Genomic DNA, 12630 nt, shown 5'->3' with positions numbered 1-12630 from the left:
CTGCTGGCTTCCCACAGGCAGGTGTAGGGGAGGAGGCAGCCAGGAGCATCCCAAGGGCCCCCAGAGACAAAAAGGGCCGGAGTCTATGTTGTTCCATTCCTACCAAAGTAGGGGTAGAATGAGAAAGGTTGGGATGTGCCCTGTACAGCTAGAGCCTCCCACCGCCCTTTGGCTCCTCCTCTTCCCCGCCCCTCTATTCTGACTACAATCCGGACTCTCTAGAGCCTCCCATTTGTACCCTTTGGCCTCAAATCAAGACCATTCTGGGGGTTGTGAACTCTGTCCCAAATCCATCTTTGGCAGCAATAGGAGGAGGGGCTTCGCTGTAAGCAGATGTTATTGTTCTGAGTGGAGAAGGGGGATGCCAGGACGCTGCTGTGCAGATGGGTGGGAGTGGAGAGGGAGCCTGGGGGACTGTGAGCCGGATCAACGCAGATGGTGCCAGTCGCACGCAATCGCGGCGGCAGACAATTTTGATGAAGCACGATGCAAACCTTCCGCAGCCCGGAGCATTTCCGATGGCTTCTGATTGCTCCCACCCCTCACTGCTTCCTTTCACCAGGAGCCGTGGAATCCTCCAGAACTAGGCCCTCGACATGTGGGTGACCACTGTCTGAGTTCTGGCCATCCTCACACCTAGGGCTCATGTGAATCTACCTTTGCTCTCTGAGCTTCAACAGGGCCTCTTCCGGGGCCCCTTCATTGTCACCTCCACTACCTCAGGGCGAGCCTGTACCCTCTGCACAGTTCCTCCCAGTACTTCTCTCCTTTACTGCCAATGGTTACAAACACATCCACAAAGTATGCCGCTGCGCAGACGCATGCGTTTCCGTGTTGCTGGAACAAAACACCTGGCAGAACATCTGAGAGAGAGGAGTGGCTTCTTTGGGCTCACAGTGTCACAAGGGTTAGTCTGTTAAGGCCAGAAGGGCATACTTGACAGCCACAAAGCAGAGAGCATGAGAAACAAAGTGGCCAAGGATAATATCCCCTTTAAGTCTCACACCCAGGTGACTTACTTCCTCTAGCTGGGCCCCACCTCCTGAAGTTCCAGAACCTTCTAAAACAGCACCGCTAGCTGCTGTCCAAAACAAGAGCCTATGGGATCACATTTCAGATGTAAGTCACCCTTCTCCTTTCCTTAATTCTGGGTGAACTGGGGACCTCATTTGGGGAAGGTTTTGGGTTTGGGACTCAAAGAGGACACTGAGGTGATTGTCCCTTTAGGCAAGAGATTTAGTAATGCGGTAGACAGCATGGTATAGACTCAGGGAATCCAGGCCCATGTGCAGAATGGGGGTCCTTTCTTACTAGTTTCAGAAGCGGGAGGTTCTATGCCATGTGCTTGAAGAGTTGTCTGGTGCTGCTCTCTAAGAGACTGCACGACCCAGAGGCTGCCGAGATGTGAGGGAACTCAAATGGTAGTTCATGGCCTCGTGTTTCAAGAAAGAGCTCAGCTATGGTTCCAGGCGAAATCATCTGCCCGGGGAGGAACATCCCACCAGGAGATTCTAGCCTCCAGCACTTAGGCATCTCAGGCACTGGGTACCCAGAAGAATTCCCCAAGCTCCTAGAGTCAAGGATAGCCCTCTCCTGCTATGGGCAGCCCAGATTCCCAGAGTCTGTGTGCTGGTTAGGGTTTTCCCCCCACCTTGACACAAATGTAGACATATCTGGGAAGAAGAAATACCTGAGGACTTACCTCCCTCAGATTGGCTTGTTGGCACGCCCGTGGGGGCATTTCTTTTGTTGGCACACCCATGAGGGAGGGCATTTTCTTGACTGATGATACACACGGCAGAGCCAAGTCCACTGAGGATGGGGCCGCCCCTGAGCTCGTGGTCCCCGGTGGTATTAAAAAATGTAACTGAGTGTGACCCTGGAGCCAGCTGGCAAGCAGTGTTCTCGAAGTCTCTGCTTCAATTCTTGTCTCTAGGTTCCTTTCTGACTTCCTCCAGTGACGGGATATAGTGTGGAAGTGTAAGTCGAATAAACCCTGGCCTTTGCAAAGCTGCTTTTGGTCATGGTGTTTATCAGAGCAACAGAGAAACCAAACCAGAACACCCCAGGTATAACCAAATGGCCATTTTAAGCCATCAAGTTTGGGATTAATTTGCTGCCCAGTCGTGGTAAAGGACTTCACCTACATTTGTATCCCTTGAAGGGTGACATACAGACACTTGAGTATCTTGCACTGCTGTCCTCGGGACCTATCTCCCTCTAAAGAATGGCAGATGTCAGGGAGGGGTGGACCTCAGCTAAGAACACAGAATGCCAAGTTAAATTGGAATTCCAGGCAATGGATACTTTTTCGTTAGTATGTCCCATTGGGATATATTTGTTACACAAGATACTTGTCTTGGAAATCCAGATGTGTTTTCGAGATGCTCATTTTGACTTGCAACTTTCAAGAAAAAGTTCTATGCCTAGGGAGGCTAGATTGCTCTAAGTGGCCACAGGCAGCGTTCTTGTGTAGCACTGAATTTCCTTATTGCTGAGACAAAATACTGGGGAGGCAGGGGTGTGAAGGAGGAAGGGTCTATCTGGGCTCATGGTTTGAGAGGATACAATCCATCCATCAGGTGCCTGGTAGAGAACAGCGCTATGGCGATAGGAGCTTGTGGCAGCTGATGTGATGTTACGTGACGCTGACCAGGAGTCGGGGTGGTTGGCTTGGAATCCAGCTGGCCATTTCATCTCCCCTGCCTCTAAGGGTCTGTGTCTGCCAGCTAGGCCACCTATTCAAAAGGGTTCAACCTCCCAAATGGTTTAAGCACATGTCCACAAATTGTGGCACCCCCAGTGTCTTAGTTAGGGTTATCTTGTTTTGTTTTTTAAAGATTTATTTTTTTATTTATTACACACACACACACACACACACACACACACACACACACACACACACACACGGTGTTCTGCCTGCATGTATGCTTGCAGGCCAGGAGAGGGCACTAGATCTCATTATAGATGGTTGGGAGCCACCATGTGGTTACTGGGGATTTGAACTCAGGACCTCTGAAAGAGCAGACTCATAACCTCTGAACCATCTCTCCAGCCCTTAGTCCGGGCTTTATTGCTGTGACGAGACACCATGATCACAGCGACTCTTATAAAGGAAAACATTTCATTGGGGTTGGCTTATGGTTTCAGAGGTCTAGTTTATTATCATCATGGTGAGAAGCATGACAGTGTGCAGGCAGGCACGATGACTGAGAGGTCTGCATCCAGATCTGCAGGCAGCAGGAGACTGTGAGCCATACTGGGCGTAGCTTGAGCATAGGAGACCTCAAAGCCCACCCCAACAGAAATACACTTCCTCCAGTGAGGCCACACCCACTCCCACGAGGCCACACCCACTCCCACGAGGCCACACCCACTCCAACAAGGCCACACCCACTCCAACAAGGCCACACCCACTCCAACGAGGCCACACCCACTCCAACGAGGCCATATCCACTCCAACAAGGCCACACCTCCTAACACTGTACTCCCTATGGGCCAATGGGAAGTGTTTTCTTTCAAAGCACCACACCTAGTGAGGCTGTCTACAAACTGCAGGACCGTGATATACCGGAATGGGTCATGCCTCCTCTCTCCTCTTTCAGGCCACACCTGCTGTTGAGGAAGCCAGCCCTTGGTCTGAGGACAGTAGAACTGGTTCCAGGGGCTATCAGGAGCTCTCGGCCTTTGGCTACACTTGGGACATAGATGCTTAGATTGCAGGCTGCAAAGGTGCAGGGAAGGTCATGCCTAGAGATCACCAAAGATATCGGATATTCAAGTTGTCTGCAGGGGGCTCAGCGGTGGATGCAGCCCTGAGCAGAAGCTAGCTTGACGAGCTTCTCTCTTTGGACTAAGGTAGAGATGCTCAACTGGACCTTCACCTCTTTATCTCCATCGGATTGGCTTTGGAGCCTGTCTCTGAGCCTGGAGACCATTTCTTCTGAGACACCTGATTTCCTTGGCTCTTGTCTGATGCAGGAGGGGGAGAAAGGCTCTTTTCCAGCCAGCCAGCCAGCCAGCCAGCCAGCCAGCCCTTTCTTCTACCATTCGGGCTCATTATCCAGTAATGAAACCCAGCTTACTCTCAATTTCAGAGTCTTCTAAATAACCATGGCTGGAAGAGTCTCCAGCCTCGCCCTCCATCCTGTAGTCCTTGCATTTTGCTTCTTAGTCCCAGCTCATTAGCTTGGCAATTAGAGTGAGCTGTCTGTCTCTCCCTCACCCTGCACACCCTACTCTGGGATTGGGTCCCAGGAACTGGAGGGGGAGAGGGAAGAGGGGAGGGGAAAGGAGGGGGCTAGCCAGGGGAGTGTGGCTAGGTACTCCTGTTAGCACCATTGTGAGCAGCATAAATAGAGTTATGGGTCATTCATTCATTCATTCATTAATTCATGGAGTCCTTAGGTCAGGTTCTATTCTACAGCTGGGACTCGGCGATACCTTGGGAAGTCAATGACAAAATTAAACAAAGGAAAAAATTTGTCAGAAATGGAGCCACCTCTGCTGATACAGGGGGGAGGTATTGGTTGGGGAGGGGGATTGGGCAGATAGGCAGAGCTACTTCGGATTGAGGGGGTCCTAAGATCTCAAATCTTGGGGATTTTTTTGTTTCTCCTCCTTCCCTTCCCTCCCCCTTTCTTCCTTCCCTTCCTCTCCTTTCTCCCTCCTCTCCCTTCCCTTCCTCCTTCTTTTCCTTACTTCTTCCTTTTTCCCCTCCCTTCCTTCCCTTTCTCTCTCCCTTCTTCTCTCCCTTTTCTCTCCCTTTCTTTTCTCTTTCTCCCCCTTCCCTTGGTTGCTTTTTTCTTTCTTTTTTTCTTTGGTGTTGCACCTGGCTACTGCAGGCTTTATTTTACTCGATAAATTAGGTTTTGGGGGGTGTGATTGGGGAGCTAGGTCTGGCTTGCCCTCGCTACTTCACAGCTCCCATGATGGCCCTGTCAGTTCAGTTTGGGTCCTTTAGAGCTGGGCAGTCCTGTTCCTCTTGGCCTCATTGGAGGCTACACCCCAGGGACCAATCACTCCATGAGGGGAGGGGATGAAGATTGTTTCCCCCACCCCCGTCCCTCCCTCCCCCAAGGCTTGCTCCCTGGCACTCTGCCAGGCCCTCCCTCCTCCCTTCCCTCTGTCATGTCACTCGAGGCCGCCTTCAGAGTTTGGGAAACAATCTCTGTGTGATCTGCCCACCCTCTCTCCCTGCCAATACAAATCATTTGGCAACACAGACACTGTTGTTCGCGATTGTTCACAAGCACCTTCCCATCAAGTGAGAGTTCTTTCTCTATTTACTTATGTTTTTCTTTTAAAAAAAAAAAAGAAAAAGGAAAGAAAGAAACCCAACATATCAGGGTGGGTTCGGTGTCTTTCTTCTGTCTGAAGAGTTTCAGGTTGTTTGATAAGGAGCCCTGACAGCTGGCAAACCGAGGCAGCCATAAGAGAGGTCTAGTATGTACCCTCTCAGATCAGCAGCCGGGTGAGGATGGGCGTCTGAGGAAGGGCTTGCCCCCTCCTATGCCGCTGCCCTGGGCTGCATACAAATCTGGGCTCAGCTAAGCTCACTCAAGTGGAGTTGAAACGGATCCAACACTTCGCCATCTGTCCCTGGTTGTAAACATGTGTATACAAAGTGAGTGTCACTTGAGCTAATTCGCGGGGCTGCTGCTTTGTGCTTTCCTCAGCTAGAGTTGGGGGAGTAGAGTGGTGGCCCCCGAGGAGCCCAGGGTGTTCAGGTGGCTATCTGCACCGGCCAGAGGGATTAGCATCCGGCTACGAAGCTCTGGGTGTCAGCCAGACATCATGTGCCCACCTTGGCGCTGCTGGCAACCTCATTCCACCTGTCTGCCCATCACTGTCCCCTCAGTGGCCATATCCTCTCAGACCCTCCATGTTAGGAGAGATACTAGAGAAGTTATTGGAAGGTGTTGGGGATTGGGGTTCAAGGGAGAGACTGAAGCAGGTTGTCCTATGAGTTTAAAGTGAAAGCAGTGGCTTTCACCTTTCCTAACACTACAACCCTTTAATACAGTTCTTGATGTGGTGACTCCCTCCCCCGGCCCCCCCCACCATAAAATTACTTCTGCTGTTATTTTGTAACCGTAATTCTGCTACTGCTATGAATAGCAGTGCAAATGTTTTCGGAGATAGAGGTTTGCCGAAGGGGTCATGACCCACAGGTTTAGAACCACTGTCACAGACAGACAGGACAGGACAGCAGCATGGCAGAAGCTCTCCCGGGCTCTCAGGCTCAGGAGGCATCGTGGGGGCGGGGCTCCCTCTTAAGGACCGTGGAGGTTTCGTGTGATGTGATTGGCTCATGATCCACAATAGGAGCCTACAGCCATGCTGTGTCTCCAATTCCTGGATGGCAGGAAAAAGGGAGGGCGTTCTAGGGGAGGAATGTGTGACTGAATATGTGGCTGATGTAGTCAAGAGATGTCCATTACATAGCTGGGGACATATGTCACCACCTGTAGCCTGATGTCTAGGAGTCTGCCCATCAACCTGTGTTGTATAAACTTTCCTGGGGGAAGTGAGGACAGCATCTGTGATTCTCCAGGAAATGAGCGTCTAAGGGGTCTGTTTGTTACGGGGTTGGAGACTCATTGACTGTCTCTCACAGGAGTCTTAACTCTTCCTTATAGCAGGCGCCCATGGCTTGATCAGCCAGTAGTGTTAAGCCCCACAGTCACCACTGAATTAAGAGAAGCCAGCAGCGGCTTCGTGTCTGGCCGACTGCCTTTCTGCTCTCTTTAGCATCCATTTCCTTGGCTTTGGCTGAGCAGAGAGAAGAGCAGAAGCTCTTCTGGGCTGGAGGGACAATTGAATACGTCCTCTCTGTCTCTTGAGAGAAGAGCGGCGAGATTCAGAATAAGTCCTTACTTACATGATCCTAAGCCTCAGTTTACCCCCTTTCAAACGGAATCATCACCTTTGATTGTCCAGTAACATCTCCCTGGCCCCATGTGAGGAGAGGCACGTTACTGGATGATCAGAACACCACCATTGGGACAGACAAATGCTGCAGAATGCTGGGTCCATCCGAAGGGGCAGGATAGCCTTGGCGGTAAACGAGAACACACTCAGACATACCCGCCTTTTCTGTACCTCAGCTTTGCCCTTTCTGCATCCAGAGGCCTGTTTGAGGTTTTGCTAGGGTACATTTGGTTCTTGAAACTTCGCTCCAGGATGTGCTACAAGATGGAGCTTCTCCCTAGCAGGATAGGGAAACCAGGCCTACCTGTCTAAGTCCGGGGGACTCTTGTCCTTTCTTTTTTTTTTTTTTTTTGGTTCTTTTTTTTTTTTTTTGGTTCTTTTTTTTTTTTCGGAGCTGGGGACCGAACCCAGGGCCTTGTGCTTCCTAGGTAAGCGCTCTACCACTGAGCTAAATCCCCAGCCCCGACTCTTGTCCTTTCTTTGCTCATCTTCCTGTCCCCTCAATCACGTCCTCTCAACTCCTTCCTCCTCCTCTCCTCAAAACCAGCCGATTTTATTTTCTATCCGTGTGAAGGAGATTTTTTTTCCCAGCAGCCCCAGGGACACACAAAGAGGGAGCAAGCTCATTAGCTGCAGCCTTTTACCCTAGCAGGAAGAGCAGAAATCAGCAGGGGATGAGCAGGCCCTGGCACCATATCCTGGGGTTCTGAAGTCTAGGAGACTGCACTCCTGCCACTCCAGGGACCAACCAGGGACCATGGGCAGCCCGTGCTCTCTGCATCCAGTGCCTGGGGTATATAGTATGCCGTCAGGACCCTGCTGCAACCAGCTAGGCACTGGGACAGGTAGGGTTGTGCCAGGGCCAACTCCACTATAGCTGACATGCGGCAAAGAGGTTAAAAGTGGAAGCTGGAGAGGTGGGTTCCACTGGAGCAAGGCCCTTCCTGCCTCTCAGGGCCAGAAGAATGGACCAGAGCTGAGATGCTTTGGGGGAAAGAAGCAGGGAGGAGACAGAGCTGAGACTCCCCCAAGAAAAGAAATAGACACCCAATGACTCAGACAGAGGGAACCAACAGGACACCATTCCATTGCGTGACACCTCCCCACACCCAGACACTTAATTAACACTGGACAGAAAGCAGTAAGAGGAGCCCTTAATCCAGATTCTATTTGCCTTGCTAATTTAGGTGTGTATGAGTGTGTACGCGTGTTTTCCTGCCGGGTGGATGTTTATAAAGTCTTAATTAGGTTGTGCGTGTTGGAACAGAAATGGAAATATGTCTCCCCAACCCCCTGTAATGGTCTCACTTCCCCAGGGGACATTAAAGCCTCACACACAACATTCTGTGAGTAGGGAGAAATCCTAATGGCCTCTGATGATGGGCTTGGGGGAGGAGAGGACGAGGCTCAGCTCGATCATAGATGGATGGCTGATAGCTTACTTTCTTTTTCTTTCTTTTTTTTTTCTTTTTTAAATCCAAACCTCAAATTGGACTCAGAGCAGCTATTTATAACCTGTCAGGAGAGGCTGGCATTTCACTATCAAACTCATATCGAATCAATTTTTAATCACCTTTAATGTGACAGGTCAGAAGGGGCAGAGGGAATGTTCTGATTGGCATACATACTAGGCGATCATGTACTTGTTGAAACGAACCGAAGAGACCCTGAGAACACTGTGTCAGGGAGAGCCCCCGGGATCCTTCCCGCCTCTCTGTCTCTGCCCACAGTTTGAGCCCCACTCCTTAGACCAAGGTACCCACAATGCCATTGGTCTCCAGCTCATGTTCTGGGGATCATACTCGGGGGAGGACAGGAAGGACGAGTCTGCAGGAGACGGGATCAGTGAGCGGAGGCTTCCCTCCGCTTCGAGGACATCCTTGTGGGATTCGGTCTGCCACTTCTCAGGAGCGGAGTCTCAGAGCGCGCGCTGAACATTTTCCAAGAGGTTTAGTTTAGTCCCTGCCTCACCTTAGAGGGCAGGGCTGTAGGCTGTAGGGTGTAGCTGACGATGTTAGCAGAGATAGGGCAGGGACCAAAAGCGGGATATGAGGTTGTGGCTGAAGCCCAGAAGAGATGCTGGACACCTCATGGTGGGCAGACTGTACCAATTAGCTATCCCCTTCCCCATGTTTCACCATAGTTTCTGCTATGTCTTTAAAGACCCCCAGGCAGGCAGCTTGAAGGAGGCCCATTTCCTGACACCCATGCTACTCCAAAGGAGCTGTCTTGTTTCTCTTTCAAGCTCCCATCTAGGGGTATATAGCGTACGGCTTTCTAAAACTCATGCACTTCTGCGTCTGTGTATGAGTGTATACAGATACCCAAGGGGGCCAGAATTCCATATGTAACTTCCTATCCTCTGAAATTACAGTAGGCAGTCGTGAAACACCTTACCTGGTGCTGGGAACTGAACCCAGGTCCTCTGCAAGAGCAGCAAGCACTTGTAACTGCCAAGCGGTCTCTCCAGCTCCTGAGAATTTTATTCTTCAAATCCTGGAGACAAAAACAAAAACAAAAACAAAACAAAAAACAAACAAACAAAAAACCCAAAAAACAAAAAAAAAACCCAAAAAACAAAAGAAACAAAACAAAACAAAAAGCCACTGTTTGGGGCAACTTTAGTGGCCTTTGAGTTTCTGGAGACCTCCTTAGTTCTACGGAGCCAAGTCTAATTGAGACTAAAAGAAGACCTTTGTTAGATTCAAAGACGCCCAAATTTCTGATACTGCAAAAGCCAGGCAAAACGGCCTGAGAGTCAACACCTGTTCACTTAGCTTTCCTAGGGGTTTTAAGTTAATCACTCAGACTTCTCTGTACCTGCATCTAATGGCCACCGCTGAGAGCCCCTGTCGCATAGCTAGGGTGTCATCCTCAAGGTAAGGGGTGCCAATGCTTGCCCTTCCTGTTTCACAGTCAGTCAGCATGCTTGCCTCTGGGACAGTCCTTCTCAAACATGCCCGATTTGTACTGACATCTGTGGAAATGAAGAGTAAGAGTGCGCATCTATACACTCCCCGGGTGAGGCCAAGGAACAGAGGGTACATTTCGGGTATCTGGGGTCAACAGTTGAGAGTAGAGATCCTGGAACTGCAGTTCCAGGCATCATCACCCAGAGGGATCGTGAGACCCTAAACTACTGGCCCATGTGCAGGGTTCCTGATATGAGGATTTCTTTCCTGGAGAGATATAAACAGAATCTACCCCTTCTCACAAGGTCCCAGTGATAAACTCAAGTACTGTTCCACCATAGTTTGTCCTAGGAAGCCAACGAGTTTATTAAGTTTACTTAATTAATAAACACGGGCGGGGGATTATGGGTAGGACCACTGGGGATCCCAAAACAGCCACTCTAGAAGGTCAGCGTCCGTCTAGCCTGGACAAGAGCTCCCCCATGCCTGCATAGATAGAACCCCCATCAGTTAACATCCATAGCCTACATACTCTGGTGCTGTCCACCTTCCTGGATCTCAAGGCCACAAGCATTTAAGGCAGAATTGCTTACAGAAGGCTGGGAGGAGCTGCTGGACTTTCTCAGGTTCTGGGCCAAAGACTCTCTCCGCCCCCTTTTCCTATGAAGGAACGTCACCACCACACTACAGGCCCAACCATGACCGACTCTTACAAGCAGGTGAAGCTCATTTGATGAAGATGGCTGCTGTGTTGCTTGGAGCACTGTGTTCTACCTCGATCTCTGACTTGAGAGGTATGGGATGGGAAGGGACCCGCAGGGATCACATGCTTGTGGGTGCTCATGCCTACCTGGAGGTGGCGCCTTGAGGACAGCACTGACAGGGGCTTTGAAGATGCTTTGAGTTGATCAGGAAGCTGGAAAAGCAGGGTTGGCTGCAACAGAGCCTCTTGGTGTGCGGGGGGGGGGGGGGGGGCTTAGTGTGTGCTTAGAGGACCAGAGCAGGAGGAACTGAAGCTGGGCTTTGAAGATCTGGATCAGATGCATCGACAGGAAAGGGTGCTTCAGATGGGGGACCTTTCTGGATAAGACTGTGTCTTAGAGTTTCTATTGTTGTGATAAAATACCAGCCAAAAGCAAGTTGAGGAGGAGAAGGGTTATTTCAGCTAAGAACTGTCAGGTCCCACCCTGTTGCTGAGGGAAGTCGGGACAGGAACTCAAAGAGGGCAGGAAACTGGAGGCAGGAGTTGATGCAGAGGCCATTGTGTCTGTGTGTGTGTGTGTATGTGTGTGTGTGTGTGTGTGTGTGTGTGTATAAATGTGTGTCTCTGTGTGTGTGTATAAATATATATATGTGTATGTAAGTGCATGTATATGTGTGTGTCTGTGTGTGCATTGTATATGCATGCGTGCGTGTGTCTGTGTGTGTGCATGTGTGTGTGTGTGTGAAGTGAGTGTGTGTATAAATGTGTGTCTCTGTGTGTCTGTGTATGTGTGTATGTGTATGTGTAAGTGCATGTATATGTGTGTCTGTGTGTGTATATATATGTGTGTATGTGTATATGTGTAAGTGCATGTATATGTGTGTCTGTGTGTGTATATATATGTGTGTATGTGTATATGTGTAAGTGCATGTATATGTGTGTCTGTGTGTGTATATATATGTGTGTATGTGTATATGTGTAAGTGCATGTATATGTGTGTCTGTGTGTGTATATATATGTGTGTATGTGTATATGTGTAAGTGCATGTATATGTGTGTCTGTGTGTGTATATTATGTGTGTATGTGTATATGTGTAAGTGCATGTATATGTGTGTCTGTGTGTGTATATATATATGTGTGTATGTGTATATGTGTAAGTGCATGTATATGTGTGTCTGTGTGTGTGTATATATATGTGTGTATGTGTATATGTGTGTATGTAAGTGCATGTATATGTATGTGTCTGTGTGTGCATTGTGTATGCATGCGTGTGTGTGTCTGTGTGTGTGTATGAAGTGAGTGTGTATATATATGTCTGTGTGTGTATATATGTGTGTATGTGTATATGTGTATGTAAGTGCATGTATATGTGTGTGTCTGTGTGTGCATTGTGTGTGTGTGTGTGCATGCGTGTGTGTATGATGCTTACTGGCTTGCTCTTCATGGTTTATTCAGCCTGCTTTGTTACAGTACTGAGGACCACCAACCACGGGTGATGGAGGGGTCACTCACAGTGAGCTGGGCCCTCCCACGTCAGTCATCCACCAAGGGAGTGCACCATAGGCTTCCCACAGGCCGATCTTGTGGGGTCATTTTCTCAATTGGGGTTTCTGCTTCCCACATGACTCCAGTTTGTGTCAAATTGAAATAAAAACTAGACTTCCCAGGCTGCCAAAGTTGACAAAGACAAGAATAGTGAGATCAAACTGTCTTCTTCGCAGTCCTTCCTCCCCTTGGAGGATTACAAAGGGAAGGGATGCCTATCTTCTGACAGAAAAGAAGGCATGTTCTCACAATACCTGGGAAGTGTCCACAGAGACCTCACTTAATTGGCTTTAGGTGGGGCTCAGAGAGTACCTTTCTTCCTTCTTTTTATGCAGTGCCGTGGGTTGAGCCCAGACCCAAGTACATTCTGGGCAAGCACTCCCCACAACTCTCAGGCCTCCAGTTTTGAGATAGCACTTTGCTTTGTAACTGGCCTTAAACTGGTTACCTTTTATGCCTCAGTCTCCCAAGTTCTGGTATGCCAATTGTCCCACTGTGCTTCCCCCAACCCCAATAAAGCTCCTCCAAAGACAGGAT

The 12630-nt window shown here is 49.5% G+C and overlaps 1 long non-coding RNA gene across 9 annotated transcripts in view; it reads left to right on the top strand.

Moving 5' to 3' along the window:
* Positions 1 to 856: 856 nt before the first annotated feature.
* The window catches only part of LOC148003170 (uncharacterized), a 70345-nt gene continuing 58571 nt past the window's right edge, over positions 857 to 12630 (top strand). For 8 of the 9 annotated variants that reach the window (XR_015631340.1, XR_015631338.1, XR_015631341.1 and 5 more), the window contains exon 1: positions 870 to 1119. This is a non-coding gene — a long non-coding RNA (uncharacterized LOC148003170). Of the gene's footprint in view, positions 1120 to 10513; positions 10640 to 12630 lie in introns of all 9 variants that reach the window. The other variant, XR_015631345.1, reaches the window with a different exon arrangement.

Source organism: Rattus norvegicus, chromosome 10 (assembly GCF_021556685.1).
Source record: "Rattus norvegicus strain SHRSP/BbbUtx chromosome 10, alternate assembly SHRSP_T2T, whole genome shotgun sequence".
NCBI classification, from domain to species: Eukaryota; Metazoa; Chordata; class Mammalia; order Rodentia; family Muridae; genus Rattus; species Rattus norvegicus.
This window is presented reverse-complemented; position numbering and strand designations above follow the sequence as displayed.